We start from the raw sequence: 12,000 nt of genomic DNA on the forward strand, positions 1-12,000 counted from the left end.
TGGAACCTGCAGAGGCCTGTGAATGACTGACAAGTCCTGTTTGGTCAGTTTTTCTTTAAATATTTGAATGCTTACACAGGTTCACACAAGTACCAGCTGTTCAAAATCTTCATTTCAACATGGTTCTTTCTCCTTTTTTGTGTGTGAAGGTTTTCTTCTACCTCTTATTTCAAGAAAAGGAAATGTTAAATATTTTTAAAATTTATATAACTGAGAAAAGTATGCTGAGGAAAATAAAAACCATCCATTGCTCATCATAAACTGAGCACTCAGTAGTAGAAAAAAAGTTAGACTCTTCCTACCATACAACACATAGATTACTATAACCAAGATGGGATTTACCACTCAGATCTGCATGTTGCTAATATCTTGTCATACTTACTCCTAGACAATTGCTTATGTTTTCTTTTTTACATTAGAAGTATTTATTTATTTAAAAGATTATTTTATTTAAGTGTATGAAATTTTTACATGCATACACATATGTGCACCACATGCATGCCTGGGGTCATGGATGGTTATGAGTCACCATGTGGGTGATGGGAATCAAACCCGGGTCCTCTGTAAGAGCAATATGTGCTCCTAACTGTTGGGCATCTCTCCAGCACCTTGTGCTCATATTTTTCAAGACCACACTATAGAACACAAAGGAAGGATGACATATTATGTGGCTAACTTTACAATATTAAGATCAGTGCTATCTATATGAATTTTAGACATAGAGCAAAGGATTACCAGCCTAGAATCCTCTTCACCAAAGCAACTAGGAAACAAGAAGGACTCTAAGAGAAAAATTCATGGACCCTGGAGAATGGAAAGGGGCAGGATCTCTTGAGCTAATTGGGAGCATGAGGGTAGGGGAGAGGGAGCTGTCAGAATGAGAGGAAGAGAAGAGGAGGGGAGAGGAGGAAATGGAGGAGCAGAAAGGTTGAGTTGGGGGAAGAATAGAGGAGAGCAGGATGAGAGATACCATAACAGAGGGAGCCATTATAGGTCCGAGGAGAGATCTGGCACTAGGGAGATTTCCAGAGATCTACAAGGATGATACCAACTGACAATCTAGGCAATGGTGGAGAGGTTACCCTAAATGCCCTTTCCCTCTAATGAGACTGATGACTACTTTATATGTCATCCTAGAGCCCTCATCCAGTAGCTGATGGAAGCAGAGGCAGACCCCACAGCTATACACTGAACTGAACTCTGGAACCCAGTTGCAGAGAAGGAGGAATGAAGATCAAAGGGTTTGGGACGAATCCCACAGAAACAGCTGGCTTGAACCCAGGGGAGCACATGGACCCCAGGCAGCACTGCTGTCTGGGAGGCCAGCATGGGACTGATCCAGACCCCTGAACGTAGATGTCAACGAGGAGGCTTAGGCACTCTATGGGGCTCCTGGTAGCGGATCAGTATTTTTCCCTGGCATAAGAAGAGACTTTGAGAGCCCATCCCACATGAAGGGATGCTCTCTCGGCCTGCACAAATGGGGGAGGGCCTAGGCCCGGGCCAGGATGATGTGGTAGACTTTGAGGAGCCCCCATGGGGGGCCCTACCCTCCCTGGGGAGCAGAAGGGGGAGGGGTGGGGAGCTGGTGGGAGGTTGGAGGGGGGTGGAGAGGGAGAAGGGATTAACATGTGAAGCAAGCTTGCTCCTAATTTGAACAACAACAACAACAAACTGCAAAAAAAGATCAGTGCTGTTTTTCAATATTGACAAATACACAGTCATGACAAAAAACTCCAGTCAATATTTGTAATATAATTTTGTATTGAATCTTTGGGGATTTCACATTATGCATCCCAATCCCACTCATTTTCCAGTCCCTCCACTCTTGTAGCCTTCCCAAGCAATGAAAATAAATAATAAAAATAAAAATTAGAAAAGAAAAGAAGAAAAAAGTACCAAACAAACAAAGTAGGAAAAACCATCTCACTGACACCTCTGGACAACAACCTGCTCCTCTATCAACCACAGCCTGCTATGCATGTACCATTCCCTTTTCTGTCTTTCCTGCATCTCCATCACCTACTTGTTTATCTTAGTGGCTTTGGAAGTTACAGTATGTCACAAAGTATATACCCTTTGGCCCAAAGAGCTTTACTTGTGAATGTTCATTGCAATGAGTCACTAGTCAGTTCAAGGCCTCTGGCTTCTGCTACATCACCGATACTGGACTCTCACGGACACCCCTCTCAGATATCCTGCTGTTGCCCTGAGTTGTGGAGATCCTGTGGCTATGGGTCTGAAGGACTGACCACTTCATGTGCTCCCACAGCTCATAGATGGGGAAGGTGTTAGGCTGGGACAACTCAAAGCCCCAGATACTGGCCTGGGTGATAGCTGAGTTGGTCAGCCTGCCAGCTCTCCAATGCCCACATCACCAGGGCCAGCTTTCCCACTGGTCAGGCAAGAGGCAGAACCAACTCTTCAGCACTCAGACCATTAGGACCCACTGAATTCTCGCTACCATAGGGGTGGGGCCAGCTCTCCTGAGTCCACATCACTGCTGGCACCACTATATAGAAGCTTGAGAGTGACAGAACCCTGGGAAATCAAAATGACTTCAGGCTGCAGTACCAACCACATTGCCCTTGGTGGCCACAGACATGAACACAGACCCTGGCTGCAGTAGGACCACAGACCCAGACATGGCCCTCAGCAGCAGCACAGCAGACATCACCATGGTCTCAGGAGGCAATGCAGGCTAGTCACGTCAGGCTATTCCTCACCTCCATCCCATCTCCCATTCCACCTCTCTTCATAGCACACAAACCACTCTGTTTCTCTTTGTCTCCGTCTCTACACCACATGCTTGCTCACTATGGCAAGGCCCTGGTCTCAGATCAATGTTTTTTCAGATGTGGTCTCATGTAACTCAGCTGGCCTCAAACTCATGTGTTGGCAAAGATGACCTTGGACTTCTTATCCTCCTGCCTCTACCTCCCAAGTGCTAGGATGACAGGGGTGTATCATGTCTGGTTCATGTTCTTCTGGGGATTGATCTCAGGGTCTTGGGGCTACTAAGCAAGCTCTCTACCAACGAAACTATATCCCCAACCCCCAAGAGAGATTGTTTTAAAACATTTTCCTTATACTTATTTATTTGGGCTGGGTAAGGATGTACATGTGACAGGACACATGTGTATGGTGGTCAGAGAACAACTTTCTGGGGTCCTCTGTCTCTTCCACCATGTGAGTCCCAGGTCATCAGACTTGCATCACAGGTGCCTTTGCCCACTGAGTCATCTATCACCCCTAAGGAAATGAATTTTAAGACTAAAATTTACTAAATAGCAACAGTGATGAATTTGAACTCATATATTTATGGGAATTTACTAATGGCTTTGTGATAGATGAGTAAAATACTAACAGACATGTAATTTATGAGTAACTGTATTTTCCATGAAAGATTATTTTCCTTACCTTAATTTCAGTAAAAATCACTGATAATGTTGAAGTGGAATTGGTGGTATTGTTCAAGACAGACAGAATAGCATTCTGTGGTCCCCCATGGCAATCCTCTTGCCTCTGCTTCCCAAGTATTAGAGTTACAATTTGAGCTACCATTTCTGGATTAATATTAGTGTTGAAATCAAGCTTTTGCATGGACTAAATTCTTTACCCCAAATCATCAGTGTTGCTTTATGCTGCACAGGGTTAAGTCTGAGGCCCTAGGATGACACCCTTTAGGGGTGGTGGAACGAAGCAGGAAGGGTGAATAAGAAGTCCAGAGGCCACTGTGGCATGACTTTGATGTAGTAGTGGGTCCCAGGTTCCTTATTTTTCCTTTCTTTCATTTCTCTACCATAAAGAGCCCAGTTTGGACTCAGACATACTCCTTGCATTCCTGCTGGGAAATACGGCCATGGGCCTAAAAGCAACAGATTCAATAGAATAGGGACTAGAAACTGAAAAAGTGAGCCATCCCCTTATAAAGGTGATTGAATGTCTTAGACATTTGTACAGAGGACATTTACTAAGACCCTTAGGACTCAGAAAGCCAAGTTTCTCCTCCTCAATTCTGCAGTCATGGTAATTTTAGATAATTTTCAGATTTCTGTTTGCTTGCTTTATTTATTTATTTGTTTGTTATTTATTATGTAGAGAATATGAATGGTGCTGGGGATTGAACCCAGGACCTTGGGCATGGTAGGTAAGCACTCTATCACTGAGCTACATCTTCAGTTGTTTTGTTGGTGTCATTTTGGAGCAGAGGCTCTTATTAGCCCAGAGTAGCCTGCATGTATGACAAAGATGACCTTGAACTCCTGATGCTCCTGCCTCTACCTCCCAAGTGCTGGAATTGCAGGAGTGTACCACTATGGTTGGTGCTGGGGACTGAACCTAGGGCTTTATGCATGTTAGGCTAGTACTCTGCCAACTTACATCTCTAGCCCAGCAAAAATATTTTTATTACAATATAAACTTTTATTCTTCTATCTGATGACCATTTAAGCCATTTGAATTTTGAGCGAACATATACTTCTATACAAGTCCTAAATTTTATTTCTGTGGGGTAATACCTAGAAGGCAGACTCTTAGTTCATAGATTCAGTCTATGTTTAACTTTATACAAACCTTTAAAACCGTTTATGTAGAAAAAGTGCTGTTTTCTATTACCATAAGCACTATATGAGCACCAAATGCCCTATATTTCCTCAGTGTTGTCTTTCTACATTGTAGGTTGGCTTTGTTGGTTTTCTATAGCTTTTTTTTTATTGTTGTTGTTTGTTCTAAATGTGGGGAGAGTAATGATCTTTTCTTCCCATTCAAGAAGTTCCTGTTTAGTCTTAAACGGTAGGAAGCTGTTTTCTCAAATGGCTTTTCTACATCTATTCAGATCTTGTACAATTCTAAATTTTCTTTTTTTTAAAGCTTTTATTTATTTATTTATTTATTTATTTATTAATTATGTATATAACATTCTGCTTCCATGTATATCTGCACACCAGAAGAGGGCATCAGATCTCATAATGAGTGGTGGTGAGCCACCATGTGGTTGCTGGGAATTGAACTCAGGACCTCTGGAAGAGCAGCCAGTGCTCTTAACCTCTGAGCCATTTCTCCAGCCCATAAATTTCTTAACTGTACATGTAACACTTTATGTAGCCAGACATAATGGCTCATGTGTATAATCCCAGCACTCAGAAGACAGAGAGGCTGAAGACTTGTCATGATTGTAAGATCACTCTGGACCACATAGAGACCTTGTCTCAAAAACAAAATAATAATAATAATAAAAACACAAAACTGGCAAGGTGAAGGAGCCAGACATCTCAACACTTTAGAGGTAGAATCAGAAAGATTCAGAGTTCAAGGTCATCTTCAGCTAGGTAGTGAATTCCAGGCCAGCTTGAGCTACATGAGACCTTGTCTCTAAATAAATAAGTAAATGGAATTAACCTCAATAAATGAATTAACAAAGCAATCATGGGCTAGAGAGATGCTCAGCAGTTAAGAACACTTGCTGCTCTTGTAGAAGACCAGTTTCCAGCTCACAACAAATCTGTAATTTCAGTTCCAGGGGATCTGACACCCTCTTCTGACCCCCATGGGTATCAGGCACACATATGCACATACATGCAGGCAAAACACTCACACCATAAAATAGAATAAATGATTCTAAAAGAAAAAAAGCAATCAATAAAAATCAAAACATTAAGAAAATTTAGGGGGCTGAAGCAGAATGTTGTATACATAATAAAGAAATAAAATCTTAAAAAAAAAAAAAAAGAAAAAAAGAAATTTAATGGCCTGGGAGTGGGGGTGGGGGTGCATGCCAGCACTAGGGAGGCAGAGGCAGTAGGATCTCTGTGAGTTCCAGGCCAGCCTGGTCTACAGCATGAGTTCCAGGACAGGCTACAAAGTTACAGAGAAACAATCATATGCAAAGGAATGAAGCTAGAGAGGGCTGGAGAGATGGCTGAGCAGTTAAGAGCACTGAATATCAGAATTCAATTTCCAGACTCTGATGCTTAAAGTCTGCTGTTTTACTTTTAATGTGGTGTGTGTGTGTGTGTGTGTGTGTGTGTGTGTGTTTCAGGGTTTTACTCTGTGACCCTAGCCTTAAACTCACAGCAATCTTACCACCTCAGAGTGCTGAGATGACAGCTGTGAAGCAATATGTCCAGTTTGTAACACACACACACACACACACACACACACACACACACACACACACACACACACACTTTGTTTATTTTCTGTGTATGGAGCATTCTGCCTCCATGCACATATGTACACCACATGTATTCCTGGCACCTGAAGTCAGAAGAAGGTGTTGGATCCCCTGGAACTGAAGTTACAGATGGTTGTGAGCTGCCATGTGGGTAATGGGAATTGAACTAGGTCCTCCAGTGGAGCAACCACTGAGTCATCTCTTCAGGCCCTGCAATCTTTTCTTGATATCTGGCATTGTATATGAAGCCTAGAGTAGAAGGAACTGTCATCAATAGCTCTCTCAGAAGGTGGTGGCAAGTAGCTGGTTATGATGTAGCATTCTCTAGGCCTGTGGCTAGCTATCAGTCTCATAGTGAACCTGTGCTTTCAGGTTGTGAACATCACAAGTACTTCTCAGCAGCCCCATTGGTTTGGGCAAGAGATAGGAGTGGACTGGGTATTGTTCTTGTCCATGTGCAGTGTTAGAAGGAGCTGGAATTCAGTATTTCTCTTCTTCCCCGTGGAAGACTAGAGCCAGCTGGAGTTGAGTGCCTCCCCTTCCCCTGTCATTTCTGCTCTGCTAAACCTCCAGCTGGTTCGGCTCTAGTTAAATCATTTCTCCCCGGGGCAGAAGTTGCTAAGAAGATTGGAATGTGCTTGGTATTTCAACATGGCTTTTCTTCTCTCTTTGCCAGAAGCACTGGGGAGTGTTGGGGAGGGGGGGGGTTTTCTCTGACAATCACCATGAGAAGCTATCAGAGCTCCAGGATGCAAAATTCACAGGAGTCTGGGAGCCCCAAGAACCGAGTGTCCCTGGAGTTTTCATCTCCCAGGTTTGCCCACATAGAGCCTGCAGTATTTTATCAACGCAGTGCAGATGTGCTCAGTCCTGGCAGTGTGACTAGGGATGTTTCAGCTTGAGGGTTACAGACCTGGTAAGAAGCGACTCTGTGGTTGCTTGTAAGTATCTCCAATTTGGGGAGCAGAGATTTGCTATGTGAACTCACTTCTCTAATGGACCTTGGAAGGAGGAGTTGAATTTCCAGTTTATTTTAGCTTTTTGTCATTGTTAGGAGGGAAGTGTGGTATCTGGCTTTTTACATGCCAGACCAGAAACTTACCTTTTACTGTTGGATGCATATGTGGATTAGAGTCTGCTGTCATAGCTCAGGAAGTTTACATTGCCCCACAGTCAGCCAGGGCCTCAGAATTTGCAAGCTTCCTCTCTGAGGACTCCATAGAGGTTGCAGTCCTGTGTGTGCAGGCATAGTCTTCCAGATGTGAGTGCAACTTTTATTTTTAAGCTCAGCTCTCAGTAGCTGCCCCTCTGGGACAAGGGAATGTATTACTCGGTGAATATATACTCAGAGGCCGGCTTTAAGCAGCTTGTTCAAGCAAAACTTCTTGTATTGACGGCTTATATGAGACCTGGGAGAATCCTTTCAAGTTCACCCCACGTCCTATGTGTGGGGCAGCCTTGAACATACACACGACTTTTTGGATTCTCAGTGTTGACTCAACCATAGCAGGCTTCTTGCCTTGGTTCTATCAAACTTCTGTCTGTTCTGCTATTTTGCTCATGTTACTGAGCAAACAGCCTCCTCTTTATCATCCTCCACCTCATCTTCAAGGTCTTCAGGTTCATAGGTGAGGTTGTGGTTTGAATGACCATGGCTCCCATAGGCTCATAGATTTGCATGCTTAGTCACCAGTTGGTGGATGTTTTGGGAGAATTAGGAGGGGTGGCCTTGTTGGAGGAGGTGTGTCACTGGAGGCGGGCTTTGAGGTTTCAAAAAGCCCACTCCAGCTACTGCTCCATGCCATGCTTGTCTGTTACCTGCCATCATGATAATGGGTAAGAGCTGCCTGGGTCATGGTGTCTCTTCACAGCAACAGAACACTGACTAAGACAGGTGTAGTGGTTTCCATTCTCTGTTACAGACAGTTCCTCCCATATGGTCCCCATAGAGTTTCACTCTACTCGTGTATAACCTCTGCCCTATTGCACCAGAGCTGGGGGTGGAAACTGCCACTGTCAGTGGACCCTGCTTTGTGTGTGAAGAAGGGACAGGAGGGTAGTTAGTTGTCCATACTTTCCTGTTCTGACCCTTTCAACATGGAAAACTCACCCTAAGAGCACACGAAGTAGGGGTGGTGTGGGTTTGGGGTTGTGGCAGCTAATCTAGTGTTTGTAGCTTGCCATGTGTGAGACAATGCATAATATAAAGGCTGAGTGGGAAAGGAAAACCATGGTCCTCTTGGTCCCTTTGTTGTAGAATTAATGGAGCCTCTAGAACTAGGCTGATGACATTGGGTTGGAAGTGACAGGTGAATCCAGAACCTGAAGAGGAATCCCATTCCTTGTTTCTTTCTTTGGGGCATCTGTGAGACAAAGCAACTTAAGGGAGAAAAGACCGGTTTATGTCTCACAGTTTAAGGGATACAGTTCCCTACAGAGGGGAAGGTGTGGCCACAGAAGTGTGATGTCACATTGTATCCCAGGAAGCAAGCAGAAAGAGATGTTCAACTCTCTTTCATCCTTTTCTTTTTCCCTTTTATTCAGACCAGGGCCCTAGCCTATGGGATGGCGCTATCCATCTTCAGAATAGGCCTTTCTCCCCCTTAGTTAAACCTCTCTGGAAGCATCCTCCTCAAACCACCCAGAAGTGTGTCTCCTAGGTGATCTACATCCCACCAAGTTGACAGTGAAGATTATCCATACCTGGGGTCTCCATAAGTAGCCCCAACTGACTTGGAACTTCCTATGTAGACCAGGAGGGCCTCAAATTTTCTACTCCTCCTCTGCTACCCAAGTGCTAAGGAGTACAGGTGTGTATCACTACATCTCTACTTGATTGACAGCCATTTCCCCCTCTAGTAGAGTGGATACAAGAGAAAGTGCAGGCTGTTCTAGATTTACATTGTTTGGTTGGGCATGGCAGTTCACATCCTAGCATTCTGGAGACTAAGGCATTAAGAGCAGTCTGGCTAGCCTGGACTGTATGAGACTCTATCTCAAAAAAAAAAAAAAAAGAACAAATAGAAAACCAAAACCAAACCAAGTGGACAAAACTCTCAGAGATGCCCATGTTTAATTAGGTGTCCCACTTGGGTTTGTCTCTATAGTGCTGTCTATGCATGTGACGGTGTGATGACACTGCCTCTCAGCCACTGTTTTGGGAGAGTGGAGCCCTGGCTGAGAGTGCAGTCACTAACTGGTAGTGTGGGAAGCTGGAAGGTATTGGTCCTCCTAATGATAGTCCAGGATCGTGTGGGAGGACTCTGCTCCATAGTTTCAAGTGAGAAAGGCAAGCCGGGTAACTATCTGTCACACGCTGCAAGTGGGGCCAGCAAGGGAAGGGCTGGTAGGAGCCCGTGACAGTGTCCAGGGCAGGACTGGGAAGGAATGCTAGATAAGAAGGCAAGAGACCGGATGCCCAGCCACCCAGGAGGCTCCTGGAGGGAGGGGGGCCTGTGCTTGAATCCCAGCAATGGCTGCTGGCTGGGCGAGGATTTTAACAAGAGGTCTTTGGAGCACTGGAAAACCCAAACAAACAAACAAAACCAATGAAAAACAAAAGAAAAGGAAAACTAACAGGAAAGGAAATTCAGTTTTGTGGTCCTGGGATTCCCCTCCAGGAGCCCTTTGTCTCCGTAGAAGATAAAGCTGTGGTGTGTAGTCAGCTTCTCTTCAAGGCAGCTCTGCACTTCATGGGTTGGCTGATGTACACCAAGGAAATCCATGTGTAAAGAGATTTGCACCCACATCCTCCACACCCTGTCTGGGGACAGGAGCTCTGACAAGAACCTGAGTGCATCTGGTACGAAGACAGCAGAATTAGGGCTGCCCCAGAAACCCAACCTCCACAGTGGTCAGGGCTCTGCTCCAAGCAGCAAGACTTCTCAAGCCAGGCTGGTGCTTTTTCCTATTTATTGTGCAAGCTAAAGCCATTTCAGGGGACAGACTGGTGACTGTGGGAGTCTATTAATGCTGGAGGCTGTAAGGATAATGATACCTTGGTGTGACCCCCAAGTTCATTCAGGGCTCATTGAAGATGTGTCCCATAGGCAGCTTTGGTAGTTGTTTATATTAGAAACAGCTCTTTAAAATGATAGTTGCTATTTTGGTGAAATGAAAGAAAAATAATGGCCACAGGCATAAATCATACTTTTATGAACCTTTCCCCTTTTTTCTACCTTCACTTTTTGTTTTGTTTTTATTTGTTTGGTCCTTTTTTTTTTTTTTAAATACTGGGGCTCATGCAGTCGAGGCTTGCCTCCAATTTACTATATATCTAAGGATGAACTTGATTCCCCTGCCTCCACCTTCTGAGCATTCTGAAAATTGGCATATACCTGGTTTATGTGGTGCTGGGGATGGAACCCAGAATTTTTTTTAAGATTTATTTTAAAGATGTGTGTGTGTGTGTGTGTGTGTGTGTGTGTGTGTGTGTGTGTGTGTGTGTGTGTGTTTTGCCTGCCTGCATGTGCAGTGCATGTTTGGTGTCCCTAAAATTCAGAAGAGGGCATCAGATCCCTTGTAACTGGAGTTATATGTAGTTGTGAGCAGTCAAGTGGGTGCTGGGAACTGAACCTGGGTCTTCTTCAAGAGCAACAAGTACTCTTAACTACTCCAGCCCTGGAATCCAGGGTTTCTTGTACACAGCCTCCCAAGCCTCTTAAATACATGAGGAAAAAACTAATCTGTTGTGGAATATTACTTTAACCGTGTAAAGGGTGTTACATTTGTTTATGCTGCCTTTGTCAACGATGTAAAGATGTGTTATATTTGTTTCACCTTGCCTGTCTAAGGTACCTGATTGGTTTAATAAAAATGGCCAATAGCTAGGCAGAAGAGGGGTAGGCATGGCTGGCGGGTAGAGAGAATAAATAGGAGGAGAAAAAGAAGCTTGAGAGAGAAGGAGAAGAAAACAAAGGAGAAAGAAACGGACACACACAGGACCAGAAGCCAGGCAGTCACCAGGCAGCCAAACATGAGAAACAGTGGAAGTAAGACATACAGAAAGAAAGGTGAAAAGCCCCAAGGCAAAATGGAGATAAAGAGAAACAGGTTAAGTTATAAGACCTAGTGGGACAAGCATAAGATAAGGCTGAGCATTCATAACTAATAAGTCTCTGTGTGATGATTTGGGAGCTGCCTGGTGGCCCCAAAGAAAAAGCCTGGTACACTAACCTTACTGAAAAGAAGAGAAATATAAATGAAAACAGTGAAGGACTACAGCTTAGAACTCTGAGATACTGCATTGTTGGTTGTGTGATAACTGACCCTTCAACTTAGTGATTAAAATCATGGACTGAAGGCACATGGTTCGGTTGATAGAATGCTTGCACAGAATGCATGAAGCCTGGCACTGATAATGGGGCATGGTGGCATGCAACTACAATCCCAACACTCAGGAGGTGGAGGCAGGAGGACCAGACCTTCGTTCTGTGTGAGACCCCATCTCAAAGAATGTAAAAGAAGCTGAGAAGGTGGACCAGTGAGGAAAAGTACTTGCAGCTCAAGTGTGAGGACTCAGGGTCCTATCCCTAGTATCTTCATAAAGAAAAGCTGGGCCTTACTGTGTATACTTGTAACCCCAGAACTGGGGGGTGAAGACAGGTGGATCCTGGGAGGCTCACCAGCCAAACAGTCCAGCTGAACGGGAAATCTCCAGCTTTAGTTAGAGACCCTGTCACATGGAACCAAGGCAGAACAGGATAGAGAAAATACCAATATACCTCTGGCTTCTATGCATGCTCATATACCTCTACCACATGTGCACATATATGTATATACCGCACACATATGCTTTAAAAAAGCAAGCATGTGCACAAACAATC

This window comes from Cricetulus griseus, chromosome 3, assembly GCF_003668045.3.
Source record: "Cricetulus griseus strain 17A/GY chromosome 3, alternate assembly CriGri-PICRH-1.0, whole genome shotgun sequence".
In the NCBI taxonomy this organism is placed as follows: domain Eukaryota; kingdom Metazoa; phylum Chordata; class Mammalia; order Rodentia; family Cricetidae; genus Cricetulus; species Cricetulus griseus.